The 17,356-nt window shown below is 38.0% G+C and overlaps 1 non-coding gene across 1 annotated transcript; it reads left to right on the top strand.

Annotated features, from left to right (window-relative positions):
- Positions 1-2,431: 2,431 nt before the first annotated feature.
- TRNAT-AGU (transfer RNA threonine (anticodon AGU)) lies at positions 2,432-2,505 on the top strand. Its single transcript has one exon. It is a non-coding gene; the product is annotated as a tRNA-Thr (tRNA).
- Positions 2,506-17,356: the final 14,851 nt, after the last annotated feature.

The following is a 17,356-nucleotide window of genomic DNA, read 5'->3' as shown; positions in this document are numbered from 1 at the left end:
GGAAAATCTCGGGGAGGGCCACTTGCCTTCAAAACCTTGGGCTTAAAAATATCTTTCAACTGCTGTCATATTCAAGTTAGCATCTTCATATATAGTAGAGCTCATAATCCTGTTCCTTACGCCCGTTACTGCCCTCCAGAATTGGATCTGTGCTGCTTGCACCATTTGAGCAGTGACAGTGCACATTCTCCACCAGTTTTGGTGCTTTACTGTGAATTTCCCAGTTCCCAGCACTCACTCTAAGTAACTCAGTTTCCCATCAAAAAGAAGGCATCTGTTTAAATGCTAATATCTTTGCAGCTATGGAGAATTCCAGTTTAGTATCTGTGCCCTGGTATAATTATATTCTGGGCTGGTAACTAAATTTAAAACATGTTTGAAAGATTCTGTGATAAAACCCATGTTTTATGTATGTTTTGTTTTGAGTACTTCTCTGTGCTGGAAAAGTTTATGTTAATCTTTTTATTCTGTTTCTCAGTTGTAGCATTTGGCAGCTCTGATAGAGCTGCTTGATTTGCTCTGCTTTCAGCACAGGTTTCTTTCAATTAAATTGGGGGAAGGCTGCTGTTTCCAGAGCTTTTCCCTCCGTTATCACATGATAAACAGTCTCAAGATTTTGTAGTAAGTATTAGAAGTCAACTCTCTTTACAATTTTTTTTATCAAGCTGTTTGAAAAATAGAAAAGACCTATGTTTAAATGGGGCTTAAACCCATGGTAACTGTAGCTGCCATTCTTCTGAGTGCTACAACTGGCAGTCTGCTTGCCACTGATGGCAACAGCCCCTGTTTTCAGGAATATATAGGGAAGTATGAACATTTTAGCAGCATTTTTTCTTGACTAGACATGAGCCAGTCCAGATAGGAATATTCTCACTGCATTTCAAAAGGGATTTATGTATAAATAGTTGTATTTTTTCTACCCTGAGAGGATTGTATCTATTCAGTATATGTAAGAATGTCAACTAATAAAAGCTTAAGTGTTTCAAAAAGTTTGGAAGCCTTATATTTAAAAATATGGTTTTCACCCTTTTTCAGCATTTCTTTCTGAAATAAATTCAAAGTGGGGGAAATAGTTTGAACTGGGCATGTGACAGCCTGGAATGCATTTAAGCTGTAGAATACCAAGAAATATTAAGGAGGTAGATTTGTTTTCCTTGTTTAAATTATGTGAATTGTGTAGCAACAATTACACTTGAATCTAAGGTTAAATGAAAAATATTTCTAGGGAATAATATGTTTTGTACAGACTTAAGGCTTTGAATAAGTATTAGGTGATAAATTGTATTATTTTCCAGCCTTCTTTCCCCCTCTTTAACTCCACAATTAAATATTATTTGTCACAGAGGCTGAAAGAAAATGTGTCCGTGCTCCTGATGGTGTGTTGGTTTTTTTAACAGTTCACAAAACATCAATTAATTTGGCTTTAATGTACTTAGTAATGCCAAACTAATTTCTGTATGTTAGAAAAGATTCATTCTAGAATAATTAATGTTATATTAGAATTGAAAGTGCTCTTTCTTTCTTTCTTTACCCCTTTCAGCTGCAAAAACCAAAGCTCTGTTTTTCTGCTGAAAGAGGAAAAGAAGAGAGGCTTGGTTCCTTTTGCATTAGTAATGCTCATAGGTTGGGAATTATCTTCTGAATGAAACCTCTATTTTCCAAATTGAGAAAACCAAGGAAAAAATAATTCTTTCATTCTGGATTTAGTAAAATCGTTAAGTTTTATTATCTCTTGATGTTTTCTGTCCATTCCCATCACTCATTCAGTGCTTGGGTGCCATGGGAGTCAGGTTGTCTTCAGCCCTGAACTGATCTCACCTGCAGCACTGGGCTGCAACCACAGGTTTTGCAGAGAATGTGATAATCATGGAAAATTGATAACCTGGAGATTTACCTGCTTGTTTTCTGGTTCTCATACCCCTGTAGTTTGACTAATTCTCGGCCCCCATCTTATCTGATGAGAAAGTTTAAGAGTGTTTTACCCCAAGGCAGCGTGGCTGCCCTTGCATAAGATACATTTGAAGATTAAAATATAGTTTGGTTAGAAATGTACCTTAGATGCCTGTAAAAGCTTTGCAGGTTCTGATTGCAGTGCAGGCCTGTAGTCAGGTCTATTCGTGAAGATGATCCTTTCGCGGTAACTGGGGTTGGGGACGGGCTCCGTGTTCCGCCCTGGCTCATTCCTGAGCCGCAGCTGCGTGTCTGAACGCTGCCGGGAGCTGAGCTGCCAGCGGCCCGCTCCGGCTGCTGCCGCCTGTCAGGGCCGTTCTGCTGGCGGAGTCGCCGGGGCAGCGCGGCGGGCCCGGGAGGGAGCCGGGAGCCGGGCCGTGGGAGCCGGGCCGTGGGAGCCGGGCCGTGGGAGCCGGGCCGTGGGAGCCGGGCGGGGCCGGGGCTGCTGCATTGGGGCCGCGGGAGTGGGAGTTTACCGCCTGGCGCCGTGGCTTAGTTGGTTAAAGCGCCTGTCTAGTAAACAGGAGATCCTGGGTTCGAATCCCAGCGGTGCCTGCGCGCGTGGTGGTCGCATTTTTTGGCTGGGGGCGCAGCGAGATCGTGGCTCCACTTGTAATTAGGAGGAGAAATGTTAATATATATCCAAATACCGAGACGTCGCGATTCAGGCTCGCGCGTGGACTGCCTCAGGTTGGCAGCGCGGGACAACTGACATCCCCAGGCCATTGAAAATACCTCTCAAATTGCTGTTTTTAATCCCCAAATCTTCAATAGCCTCTCAGTTATGTAAATGCAGGTATTTTTTACCTTATTTTTTCCCCTCTTATAGTGTATGTGAAAGGTTTCTAAAGTGCTTTAAAACTACTAAACAGATCACTAGCACCCAAGTTAAATACACATGTTGAGCGTGTGTGGGTTTGTTGGTCTTGCCTTTTCTTTTACACGTGGGAATAGGCTAGATGAAGGCCACTTAAAGTAAGGCTGCAGTTACAGAATTGTCAGTGGTGTTAAAACTGCATTAAAGTTTGTATGTGGTTTGCAAGGTAGCAGGTAGTGTCAGCTGTCTTTGCATAAATATTTGCATTTTTCTTTTGAAGTGAGCTGCATAAGCTTCCTCCTCCTGCTCCTCACCCAAACCTTACACCTTCACATCAATAGCCAGTGAAGGCAAGCAGCTGTACACTGTAGATAGTCGTGTCATCAGCTGCTCTAAAATACAGCAAGTGGTGCTCATAGACCTGACCTGTATGCTACTGGTATTTCCGATTTTGTATTTGAAAATAAACCTATAATCAACATGATCTGTGTAATTCCCAGCAAGTGACGGAGCACCTGGTCAGGCTGTTGTGCAGACCTGTTCTCTGCTCCTCAGCTTTGGACACATTGTTCTTAACTTTTGATCTCTTTTGCCATCTGCAAGATTACAATCATTTTAGTGATCTCACAGAGTTGCTGGGAGAGTTAATTAATATTGTATGAAGCACTTTGAGTTTTTTGATAAAATCAATGTTACTAAAGCCCTGTTTTTATTTTTCTTCTCAGTAAGCTCAGTCTTTCTGCAGTTCGGTCGTCTCGGTATTGAGCCCCTTCACCAGTGCTGGCACTGTTTACAGATGCATTTGGACTGTGTCTGGGAAGAGGGGCCCAACTGGCTTCATCTCATTGATGCAGTACAAAATCAACTTGCAATCAAAACTTTTGAAGGGTTAAATCAAGGTTTTCCTTGAAAATTTAGTATGTAGGACTGTTTTAGTCATCTTGTTGAAGGTGATCACCTAGCTATTTAGATTGTTATGTTTACCTACAAAAATATGTGTAATAAATGCTTTTACAGGCTGGTATTTTTCTTTTAAGATACTTTTGCTTTTTTAATCTCTCAAAATATTGCAGCGTTTTGCACGAAGGTGTGTGATTATTATACCGATAGCAGGATTTATATTGCTTGAGAAGAGGTAAATAATTTGAACACATAATATTTTATTTGCATGTGTAAGATGTACACCAGTGGTGGAAAAAGATGCTCTACTGGCATACTTTATTTGACTTAACCGCTGTAGGGTAATAAATTTAAGTTATCCTGGTAAATATATTTTTAAATAAGCTTTTACCTTAGACAGGTGCCAAAAACTCTGTAATTTGTACCCATTATTGATTTATAGCTGAATTAGGAGTGCAAAACTAACCTGTTCTTGAGAATCAGCTGCAGAGGTTCTGTCAAAGTGCTATAGAATAATAACACATGAAGTAATCTCTGAACAATATAGCATTTATATAAAAATAATGGGGAATGAATTAATGAAATAAAAGGCCAGTGTCTGACATTTTAAAGAATTCTCAAGGTCGCAGATATTGCTCCAGAAGATCTTTAACCCCTGTGCTGTTGTGACTAATAATTTTCTCAGGAGTTTCATAATCAGCTTGTTCTGTGAAATTGTATCCAGAACTTATCCCAGCCATGGTGACTCTGTGCTGCTGACTCTAAGAAGTTGAGTACGTTAAGTATCACTTAACATAAGAAAATAACTACACTCCGATTGAATCAGACCAAAGGTGCATCTAGCCCAGTGTTCTCTCTTTAACCATGGCCAATAGCATATGTCCAGAACAGAAATAAGCATGGGACAAACATGTAGTGATATTTTGCCAGAATCCCATATCAGCCTCTGGTGATTTCCAGCTCAAGGTCTTGAACTCTCACATACAGACCTGATCAGATTTAATTTTTCATTTCTCCATGTCTGTGAATAGGAAAAAATGAAGTGACTCCTGCAGGCAGATGTCCATATTGGAGACATCTTCATCATAGGGACAGTTCCCTAAAGAAGGAAAACATTAGAGGAGGTCAAATGTTTAGTGGCTGTTTATTGCAGCAGTGATTATGGGCTTAGGGGAAGATATTTTCCAGTTTGCCTGTGAGCTGGCATCGCTGCCTGCACATTGTTCACAAAGATTTGGGTGAAAACATTTGATGAAAACATCGAGTGAAGCCACATTGCCTGTTAACCTCAGTTTGTAACACTGCCCTTTCCTGTTTCCTGACACCTTTCTCTGTGATGTGTCATGTTTCGACATGCATGTCCAGTTACATGGTGTCATGCCTGTATAATGAGATGTGATGTACATGTCATGAAAGGATTTGCCAGGCTGTAGCATGTCAGCTTTGAACTTTGAAGGGAGGGAACTGTTTGGGATATTGCAGACTGCATATTGGAAAACAACCTTGAAGGTGTTTCCATTTCTCATATTTTAAATGCTCATTGCCCAGCTTGGCAATTTGGATTTGTTTTGTTAGATGGTGAAGCCATTACAATCCAGTTTATTTTCCGCTTAGCCTTCTATTTCTGTTCCAATAGGATATAAATGGATTAGCAAGTATGTATGCATAAAAAATTAATTTATATCTCTTGCTTTTGTGTAGGAGTAGTATAGATTTAAAAGCTACACAGCCTGATGTCACAGAAGACCCGTGTCCTAAATGTGATCCAAGTGGTGTGACTTGTCTATAGACTTATTGTTCATTTCAATAGCTGTTTTCAAAACAATTACCTTAAGCAAATGGCAAGTGTTTTTAACACCTACAATACAAAATCTACGGCGTTAAGGCCTCCTACATGTAACATTGCTTTTTGGCCTCACATGAAGGTGTTTATTAGTGGCTCTGCTCACTCTTTCATTATGTTTAAGGTAGTAAGATGCAGACCTTGGAGGCAGACCTGCAGGTCGGTGCTTTGCTGTGGGTTCATCTGCATGAGCTTTGATCCACAACATTACCTTTCTAATCCTGGAGATGTAAAATTTGCACAGGTAAACGTCTGCTACTGACGTGTTGTGAGAACTTCTGTTTCACACATTGGAAGGGTCAGCATGCAAGTTACAATGCATTCAGCAACAACAGAAAAGCCATCAACTCATCTCTGTTTTAAGTAATTTGACAGATAAAGCTGGAGGTGTATGAAACAGGGAGGCATCTGTCCTTCCTTTTTGCAACAGGGCTTTTCTTTCCATTAAAAAAAAAAAAAAAAAAGTAGTTAAGCTATGAGTAAGATTTAAATATACACAGATATTTTTAATATTAGTTGGTGAGGTAATCAAGAATTGACCTCACTGATGTCAATGGCAAAACTCCCACTGACTGTGCTGCAGTCAGGTTTTCATTCAGTAAAAAGATAATAAACAGCCTGATTCATAATGGAAGGAGGAAAAGATGAATCAACCCAAACTGTGTGGGTAGTTTTTCCTGTGTTATTAACTGTGCAGTGCCATCAAAACAACAAGGACTGTCCTTATCTGCTGTAGTATTTATGATTATTGGTTACTTGATACAACTAAACACAATTAACTCCCCCTTTATTCCTGGTAGAGGGTGTGTTAAGCTCTCGTTGTCAATGGAAACTGTTGAGTGCTGAATTTTTTGGAAAATCTCTCAATAGTATTTTAACACAAAGTATTTTGAAATTGTCATCTGAATTACAGCTTTTTGTGATTGACATAATGGTTGATTAGGTATTGTTTCATGGAATCATAGAACTGTTTTGCTTGGAAAAGACCTTTAAGATCAAGTCCAACCATTAAGAGATTATTTTTTTAAACAAATGTGCTTTCTTGTATATATACTACATACATTAAAAATCTTTCTCTCTTTTTCTCCCATGATAGCAAAATGTAACTGTCAGTTCTTTTGTAAGTGCAAATAATATGACCATTTATACCAATAACTTGATTTGACATATCTTGCTGAATGAACATACTAAAATGTAATAGCCCAGAAATAATTTACTAGTGTTCCTAATTATTATGAATTTGAGTTAATTGGAAAAAACATCTGATATAAACTATTCAATTGAATTTGTTTGTGTATGTTGGATGAATTATATTCTATGTAGTGCTTTTCTGTTAGAATAAATATTTGCTGTCAGTTACAGAAATTGTCAAATAACACAATAAATCAGTTCTGTTTGGCATAAGTGGCTATCATTTTCAGTACTAGACTTTTTTTAATTAATATTTTAATTTGCATGTCATTTTCAGGCAGAACAGAATCACTGATTTTTTCTCTGGTATGAGTTAGGCTCTTCTATTCAGTGCTTCTCAGGGTCATTTGGGTGATCTTTATATATTAAATATGCATTGATGCATTATCTTAATTGAGCAGGGCACCACTATCCTATTATTTCCCTAGCCTTAAAGCAACCCAAACTCACTCTTTGTACAGTATTATCTATATTAGCTGAGTTCTGAAGTTTGTTCTTTTGTTTTCTAGTAGAATATCCTTTAAAGAGGCAGAGCTGTGTGTCCGTCATCACTGTGTGATGCAGGTAGGGATCATGCAGACTTTTCAGGTACCATTATCATGTAACATGCTTTTCTTTTGCCTGAGAAAACATATCCAAGGTATTTCGAGCAAATTCCTTAAACAAAACTAGAGTATGTAAGGTTTGCATATTGAATGAAAAAATATGCTCAAGATTTTTACTTCTCAGCTCTAACCAGCTGAAAAGATACACAGGTCTCCATGTCCTGCAGTTCTTTGACTACCCAGAAAAAGAAACCATTCAGTGAATACTTAACTCGGGGCACTTGGTCAAAATAAGTACACTGCCTTGGTTGCCATGGCCAAAATCTGCCCTGGTTCTAAGATGGCAAGAACAGGGTGAACTTCATGTGCTCCTTTAATACTGTTTCCCATGAGGTCAGCTACCATTTCTTCTGGCAGTCTTTCTGGCTGGGGCTATGGAAACAGAACCTGGAAGATTAGGAGAGAATTAATGAACTGGGAGTTGCAAACACAAATTTGGAATGAGCCCAAGGCTGCTATGAGTTTGTAAAGGTCCTAGTAAGACCCATAACAGTGTATTTTAGATGCAGTGGTCCAAATTTAGTGTTACATGACTAGGGATAAGAGGATTTAGTCACATCTTTTGATGCCATCTTGTTGAATCTCTGAGTTAATAATTTCCAAATGATTTCACATAAAGTGATTATGCAGCTGCTGCTGGTTTCTGTAGTTCAGAGACTCTGAACACAGGGCCCTCAGGAGAGCATAAAAATAGATTTGGGGCTGTCTTGGCACCTCTGGCTTTAGGCCTGCCGGATACTGATCATAGCTAATTTGGCTGCAGAGCTCTTGGTTGGTACTGTACCATCTGAAAGTGATCCAGATCTTTGCTCTGTGTCTGTTCTTCCCAGTGAAGAACTTCAGGATGAATATCCAGTAATGACCACTGGAGTGAAAGTTGCCTGTAAGGAAGAGAGCATACTTCATTCAGTAAGTACAAATACTGCTGAAACAAAGTTACATTGCGATAACATCAAAATTGTGAATCCTTGCACATCAAGATTTATGTATTGCTAATGTTTTTTGCATTAGCTTTTTGTCCCCCAAACTCTGGACATTAAAGAGCTTTGCAGAAATTCTAATAAGCCCTTCTATGCTGGAATGCATCAAGTAAATTGCCCACAAAGACAGCGAGACTTGAGCCCAGCTAAATGTGGGCACTGCAGTAAGTAATTGTAATTGCTTCCAACTGGGAGTACTGTACTTTCAGTAAAGCTATAGAAATGGGATGAAATATTTAAAATCACTTGGCAGTTAAATATTTGCTAGTGTGCCTCACTTTTGAGAAATAGGAAACCTTTGTGATTCATACCTCTGTATCACTGCAGTCAATGGGCCTCGCTCTGCCATTAAGTGCAGCGAATGTAGGATTGAGAACAAATGAACTAATCAGAGTACAAAAGTTCTTTGCAATAGCGGAGACAAGAATTGAGTCTTTGATTGCTACACCTGTGGCTGTGGAAATGGATCAGTGCTGTCTTGGCTAATGAAGAAACGGTGTTAAATATTATCTCTTTGGATCACTTTGGGTTTTTTTTTTCAAGCAAGAACGGTGCCATTTTTATGGACATAACTACAGGTATTTTTTTGTAGTTAGACCAGAAGAGCATCACAGAAGTAAGATAAAAAATAACAATTATAATAATTACTTTCTCTTATGAAAGTTGACAAGTTACTGCGTATTTTAAAATGCATAGGTTGGCTGAAGTTGCATGAAAGAAAATGATATGTGAGCTGCTGTACTTTCAGCACTTAACAACAGGAATGCATAAAATATTTTTATTCATTTGTTCCAAGATTATCTGTGAATAATGACAGATTCATAAAAGCTAATTGCAGTGAACTTCCAAAGCAGCTGATTGGTTGAATTAATAACTGAAAAATCAACACCACCTATCTATAAATGAATCTGACAAAATGAATACAAATTTGAGTATAAATAAATACTTCTTATTTTATTCAAATAAGTCTTAAGACTAGTTTAATCTTCACAGCACCTCCCCAAACATGGACAAACCAAAGGATATGCTGCTGTGGGAAAAAGTGCTATAATGAAGGATATTTGAACACTGATAGCTGTAAAAGCATATGCCAGTCTGGGTATCATGGGAACTCCAGTGATATGTATATTGCATTACCCTGAACTCCTCTAAAATCTGTACAAGATCAAAGTACTTTTCTGTTAGCTACTTTTAATTTAGAATTTGTGACCCTCTGGCTTTATCTACTAGCTTAACTGGTTTCTGTTTAAGAGAATTCATAAACATGTAATGTATAAATATAAAGAAACCCATGTATAAATTGTTTTTTATTATGGTTGCCTGTTGCAGTATTCTCCCCCACCCCACCCCCTTCACCCTTTTGGCACATTTATTTACTTTTGAGATTTCCCATACTGAGAACTATATACAGAACTAATATATTTAGAAAGGTAAAATTACCTTCCCATAATTTTAAGTAGGTTCCATTTTGTAATGTTCCCATTCATCTGCCTAGTACTCCAGATACTGGTGGATATTACCCTAAGTTGTTCTACTGCAGTGTTTTTCAATTTTATTTCCTTATTTCTGGTAAAATAATATTTTTCATTGATTTAGTTGGCTTCTCTGCCTGGCACCTTCATCTCCCACTCAATGAAGGGAACAACTGGAATGTTTTGACAGCCATGTAAATATTCTGGGAAGGGATGACATCTGGAGCAGTAGTGCAAGCAGCCATGCTACTGTTGCCCTCAAGGATAAATAAACAAATGTCAGTTCAGGGGAGTACCACTGATCCTGTGTGAGAGGCTGATGTATGTGAAAGAGGATCTTGAATGACTGTACCTTCATAAAAAAGGAAGTCCAAGGGCAGGAATTCTCTCACATATTCCTTGACCTCGTCTTTCAATTTTTGACAAATATTTTACTGCTTCTGTTGGCATTGTGTTTACAGTGTGTACAGCTACATAGTCCAGGTCTTAAATAGAGTGAAGGAATTCTCAAAAATCTCTTGAAAGCTTTGCAAAAACAAGTACCTATGCTCTCTTAAAATGTTCATCTAAGTCACTAAGTATCCTCAGACTTTTTTTTTTCCTTTTTCTTTTTTTTTTCCCCTCTGCAGGCACACTCACAGGCTATGTATGAATCCACAGAGCTGCTGTCTTGTTTATTCAGCTGCTTTGTTATGATGTGGTTCTTCCACAATTGTTGGCAATGATTTTCCCTTCACATTCTTCAGCCCATTTACCACAGGCTCTTCTTTTATTTACATGCTTTAGTCAGAAGGTACAACTGGCCTCCCTAGTTCTGCTGCACAGACTGAGTCATAGTTAAAGGGTATGTTGGATTATGGGGTTTTCTTTATGCAAAAGAAAATCTGACTTTGCATGGCTTTAAGCTCCATGGAAGGTCAAAAAAACTTTGATTCTTTTGCAAATCTCTAATGTTGGTTTTGTCCCATCATTTATGCTTATCCTCTTTTTTTGTTTTCTTAATCTCTCTCACTAATGTGGTCTGAATTGACATGCTCACCTGTCAAAATGTTATTTGGTTTTATATTATCAGATAGAGTTCACTTGTGTGCTTCAGACACCTTATTCTTTTTTGAGACTTTGTACACTGTTCAATACTAAAAAATAGCCTAAGCAGAAAGAAACAGAGATGAAATAATTACACCTTCAGGGCAGCTATAATTTCCTATCTGCAGCTACTAGCCCATCATCCCTGATAACAGGCTCCCAGATTTTGTTTGGGACACTAAGTATTTATGCAATAAATATTTATTTTTGCTGTTGCTGCTAGCAGTTGGTAGAATCACTGACATGCCAGAGAGACAGTGTTTGTTTATTCAGTGTGAGCCAGCAAAGAGAGCAGAACTTAGGGTCCCATGGAAGCATGCCTCATGAATTCATAATGATGGAGTTGGGATGTCCTGTATCCCTCTCAAAGGACTGGCACACTGTCTTGCAAAGTGATCTGACACTCGTGTGTGAGCACATGCTGATACTTCTGTTTGCTGGTGCTTAAAGCTTGCTTTGATTTTTACTGCAATCAGCTGTGCAGATTATTCTCCTGATGAGCCAATACATTGTCATCCTCATGTCCTTGTTAATACAATACAATGAGTCTGGCTGTATTAGCCCTGAGAAAAATGGGGAGAATTTGATAGGTGAGCTCATGCGTTCCTTTACATCCTTTCTCATTCTTCTTGTGGCACAGCCTCACTGATGCATAGTTCCAAATTTTGCTGGTTTGTTTCTATGCATGTTAAGAAGAGCTTTGCAGTCATCTGGGAAATAAGCTGTAATTTGGTGGTTTATGAACCCAAAAATCACTGTTATGAATATGTATTGAGAACTTAGAGAAAAAAATGTAGAAGAATTGTTAGTAATAATTTTAGCTGATTCCAAGGAAACCCTCATACCATAAAATCATTAGGAGCTTTAAAACTATGTGGGGTATTGCAGTGAATAAGTAGTGCAATACTTTGTGCAAAATGGGTTTAACAGAAATTCATACTCAAAAACATACCACTGGAACTTTAAAAATATAACTACAGTAGACAAATAAGGAAAATGAAGCCATAAATTGGTACTAGCAACAATCCCTAAGACAGGTGGAAAACAACTTGCATTCTGTAGGACCAAATCAGATCTCTAAGGAAGTGTCTGGGCCAAATTTTCATGAAAAAGAGTAGCTATTGCAGCTACATTTAGGTGTTGGTAACACAATGAGCAGTAGGAAAAAAAATAAAAATTCTTTAATTGTCAATGAAACATGAGAAGCCTGGTTATCCTTACCCTCTACTGTGATCTTCCTGCTGAACTGGTAGTTGGATGCAAATAAAATGGCAGACTATAACAAGAATTCTGGATAGTATAGACCATAACTATATTTGGTTTACAGTGCAATTGCTGCAGTGCTCAGAGTCCAGTTCAGGATTGTACTGTGAGTGTTGCAGTGATTTTTACCCCAGCGCTTGCAGGTGTCACTGGTGTCCAAGATAGTTGCTGCACAATTCCTCCAAAGTCAGCTTGCTGACCATCATCAGGCTGGAGTCTTTGCACAAGTTTCCCAGTCATAAGAATGGATGAAAGGCAGTCCTACATATTATTAGTGTTCCCAACCAATGGGGAAAATTACACCAGAAAGCATTTTCTAGGCTGGCAGTGGGACTGGCACTACAGAGTAGCATGACAGGGCAGCTGCTCCACAGCCTCTCCATCTGCCTGGCAGTTGTGTCCAGCCCTTCTCCACACACTACAAAAGCCAGTCAAGGTGTCTGTTCAGCCCTAATCACATGTTTTGCTTATCCACACATGCTCAATTTTAGATATGCCTGATAATTTATATTATTTTTCTTTTTCCTAAACAGAATTGGAGGCTGGGAGCACATCGCTGAGCAACCTCACATAGTTATTTTCATCTGCTCTGATAAGAATATGCACGCTGAGCAAATAAAAAAATTTGTTCTCTCCCTAGGAGGTAGTTTTAATGCACATTCACTATGTTCATCTGTGACTTAGGGAAGCTTTCATGTTTCTAATTCCAATCTGTTTGATCTCTTACTTAAATTCTAAAATAAGTCTGTAGTAATTCATGCAGCCAGTGTATGTTTGGCTAAAAACATAAATAGTTTTTGGTTTTTTTTTTGTTTTGGTTTGTTTTTTTTTGTAGAAAAGAAGTAATAAAGACAACTTAATGCATTACTGAGCCCATTATTTCCTTGAATTTCTGTACATGAAGAGGAATCTGAAAGCACATTCATACACCTGAAATGTGATTCAGCCTTATTTTGACATTGCTCTTCTATCATTTACAAGCAGAAGGGGCTCCCTTCTGAGTTATTTTAGCCCTCATTTACCAAAAATTTTGTATGTGAAGGAACATGGTAAATCTTTAATGACTCCAGCTACCAGAGAGAGTAAGCCTCTAACTTAACCAAAGCATAAAAGGATTTATCATAAACTAAATTAAATCATCCGAACTCAGCTCTTCAATTGATACAAAGGAACAAGCAGAACAGAGAAATCAATTTAGCTTTTTAATAGATCAGGGGACTTACTATTGTCTTGCAGTGCTTTTCCAGTACACAGGTAATAAGAACTAGCATCATCACAGTTTAAATCAATCCAAACACAGTTGTTAAATGATAAAGTCACCAGGGAGGCAGGAGGTGTGCTGTGGTGTTGAAACAGCCTTTTACTGTGCAGTCACAATGTAAATATATTTGCAGGAACTCACTGTACATGTGTAAGCTGCAGGACCTCTGTGCAATGTAGTGGGACCAGGAAGGTGCTCAGAGGATCCTGGGAAGCAGAGCCAGGGAGCAAGGAGGTGGCAGGTGAAAGACAAGAGCCTCACGAAATAATTGACATCATTGCTGACATAAAACAGCACCAGGAGATTATACTTTTCAAACTGAATCACACTGAAAATCTTGAAAGGCAGTAAGAAGAGAGAAGTGGAATGAGCGGTGGTCTTGGCCTGGCTTTTCCTCCTTGAGGTGCCCAGAATGACTTGCTGTCTAGTACAGCTTTTTGATAAAGTGCATCTTAACAATTTTGATAAGGAACACTGATAAACTTATCAAATTATTTATGTAAGGATTAGAAACTAAGACAATTCTAATCCTATTCCAGAATTATGCTGCATGTTTCAAAACTCTAATCTCAATAACACTGTTAAATAAAAATGAGACCTAACTGACTTAATGGAACAGGCTATGTAAACCTTCAGTTTTGTTAGGAAACTTAAGTTGTAAGTTTAAAAAAAAAATTCAAGATGCAATTAATGCTGCCTTGATAGCAGTTACAAAGACAACTGAACCCTTTCAAGACAGAATTATTTTATTTTTCAAGCAATTACCATAATGTAATTGCTACTCATAATCTGGTCTGCTTGATATAAATTGAGGATTTCATTGAACATTCACAGTGTCACAGAGGAATATCACAGCTTTTCACTCTCGTTGGAAAACTGCCAATACATTGGTGATCTTATTATAGTATTTCTCCATCAGTTTGAATTTGCTTTTCTGTAATACCAAGTTGCTTATATTTATTCCCATCACATTTCATAAAATGAACATGAATTACAACAGGGTTTTTTCAGCTCTTTGTAGAATACATGAATAACAAATTCCTAAAGAAGAGTAAAGGAAATAGTTCACTGTGAAGCTTAGTAATGATCTATAATGGATCAAGACAGGAATAGCATGTAAGTCAGTGCAGCAAAGTACCCTTGAGAATATTTTCTCTTTCAGGGAGAGTTGTCACTAAATGTAAACCTTGTTAAATCCAGGGAGATAATGTCGTGTGGTGGTACAGTATGAACCCTTGTAAAAATAAAACTGGTGGTAAACTCTGTGAGATTGAGAAACATAATGCGTGTTGCCACACCTGATGTTTTCTAACCGATTTTTCTTTAACTCCAGGTTTCAGAAGAGAACAGTGGTGATTATCTTTGCATTGAAACCCATTTATGGTGAAAATGAGTTAAATGGATAGAAAGAACTTGTGGAACAGGTAAAATTAATGCCTTAGTTTAAAGAAATCTCAACCAAATTAATCCAAAGAAAGGGATGTTTACAAAAGAAGCATAAGCTTTTATGAGTTAAAAAGAATTAGATACAGAGGACACTGATGTGTAAAGTGTAGTAAAATTATATGTAGTCAGATGTTCCAAGTTTTAACATTTTTAGTACTAATATTAATACCATCCATAATCTCTTTGTCAACACTGCTGTATCGTTTCATGATGTCTTCATCCTTTTACAGCATATTTTTAAAAAATAATCTGCAATATCCTTTGATTTCAGTCGGTAAAACTTTATCAGAACTTTATTTTGATAGTGTTGCTGTGACTTCTTTCTGATCCAGTTCTGTCAAAAGCATTAAAATGAACAAACATGCTTGTAGATCCAGCTTATATAATATATAGCTTATTCTAATGAAATTTTCTAGGGACATCCCCATATCACATCTTCAGAAATGGGATATGAAGGCTTCACACTTGGCTTGCAACTATGGTTTAGCTTGGTGCAACTCTTTTAAAATAATCTTTAAATGATCTGCAAATCATCCTGAAGTAGAGCACCTAGAATGGGTTCTTCTGGTTATGTTTTCAAGGTGTTTTTGTGGATGTTGTAATATGATCATGAATTCCCCTATGTCAGTACCTGCTGGAGCTTTGTAATTTTCTAATTTGTACATAGATTTTTGTGAACCCAAAAGTGTGTGACTGCAAATCAGGACTCAGAATTTTAACTTAGTCTTACATGAACACTGAAGTATAAGAGTGTAAGTATAAGCTGAGTGGGTTTTATCTTGACAACAAGTTAGTGGCATGGATCAAATCTGCTAAAAAGGAATGTACATCTGTCACTCTGCTTTCAGTGCTATATAGTGTTCCACTGAGATGCAAGGATATTATTTAATGGAAATGAGAGATACACTTTACTCATAATTATCATAAAAAGGGTTAATGCAGAGTGTGGAGGTGACTAGATATGTTATTTTATTACAATAATAGACTTACTGAGGAAAAACTCTTTTATGACACATTCCATTATTGCTGTTACAGACCTGTAATTTGAAGATTGCTGCTCAAAAACCCAGACAAAATGATTTTACAATCATGGGCCCATTAAAGGTTTAAGAATTGTCTGGTTAGATTAGGAAGGATTTAGTTGTGGAAAATGTTGTGTGATTTATTATGCTGCTTAAAAAGCACACAGATACATATACTTGTAAGGCACGGAGAACAGCCAGGTGCCCTCCATGCTGCGTGCGGGGCCTTCTCACCTAGAGGTGAACTTTGTTTGCATTGATCCCCTTGTTATTTCTGCATATTTAGCATATGTAGAAGTATTTATTTTAACATCTAGTTCTCTCATCCCAAGTAGACAAGACATGATACTATTGATCCTAAGGCAAATCATCCATTAGGCATCCATTAAGATCCAGAGTGATAGACAAATGTGAATTGCAATAATTATAATTCCATCAAAGGGCTGCTAAGATAAGGCACAAGTCTGTAGCTCAGTGAGGATAAGGATCACTTGAGCCCCTGAGATATTACCATAGCCACACTTTGTATTGTTGAAATAAAAAGGCCTGAAGCAGTATTCAAGTGTGCTGAGAGATGTCCTGGGGTGAACTCTGGTGCTTCTGGGCATGAAAGGCCTTAGGCCCTCTGTTTCACCACTCTGCCAGAGGTTTTCACCATCTGCAAAGGAGAACCATAGTCTGTGCTTTGACTTTCATGTGCTCTCTATGTTCAATGTGATCTGCTTCCCATAGATGCTCCAGAAAGCATCTGTCATCACCGTTGCCCTAAAATAGTTTCAGCCTTTCTCATTTTCTCATCCGCTTCTGCCTTTTCTTTCTTATCTGTCATTTCCTGTATTATAATTTGGTCTTTTTCTGTTTCCCTGGCCAAATCTGACTCTGAAACTTTCTGCTGAGTGGATCAATTTTAAACAAGATACAGTGCCATGAGAGTAGTTCTGTGTAATGGTCTTCTTGTAGACATGTTTGAAAGTATTTGTTTGACTGTGTTAAAAATTACAAGCTTATGGGTGAATGAGGATCATAGTTCTAACTAAAATTTGTAAACTGCATGACACCACGGGCATATTAAGTATGCTTTTCTCTCATATTTTAACCATATAAACAGGTACTTAGATTTGTGCAGCTGTTTTCTTTGATGGGACACAGATAATTAAGAAATATCTGAATTGTCTGTCTGGATGAGTATCTGGATGTGGATCAAATGGACCTTTGGTGTGAGTTCTGCTGATGCACACAGATGGGTGAGTTAGTTACCTGTCACGGGCCCAGGGAACCCAGCTCTGCCCCAGCCACTTGCTTCCCTCCCTGCATCCACTTCTGTTATTACATAAGATTATTAGCATTATTGCTTCTTTTCAAGGGTAGCACCTGATCCAAACCTGACTCTTAAATGACTGTCAGAAGGTTGAAACAACAAAAAGCTTTCAATGTAGCATAGCAAGTGTAATTCATGTTGTCACATCTGAAGTGAGAATCTTACTCATGGTGTGTGTGCTGCTAGAAGGTGATGTTCACTG

This window comes from Apus apus, chromosome 11 (genome assembly GCF_020740795.1).
Source record: "Apus apus isolate bApuApu2 chromosome 11, bApuApu2.pri.cur, whole genome shotgun sequence".
Lineage (NCBI taxonomy): Eukaryota > Metazoa > Chordata > Aves > Apodiformes > Apodidae > Apus > Apus apus.
This window is presented reverse-complemented; position numbering and strand designations above follow the sequence as displayed.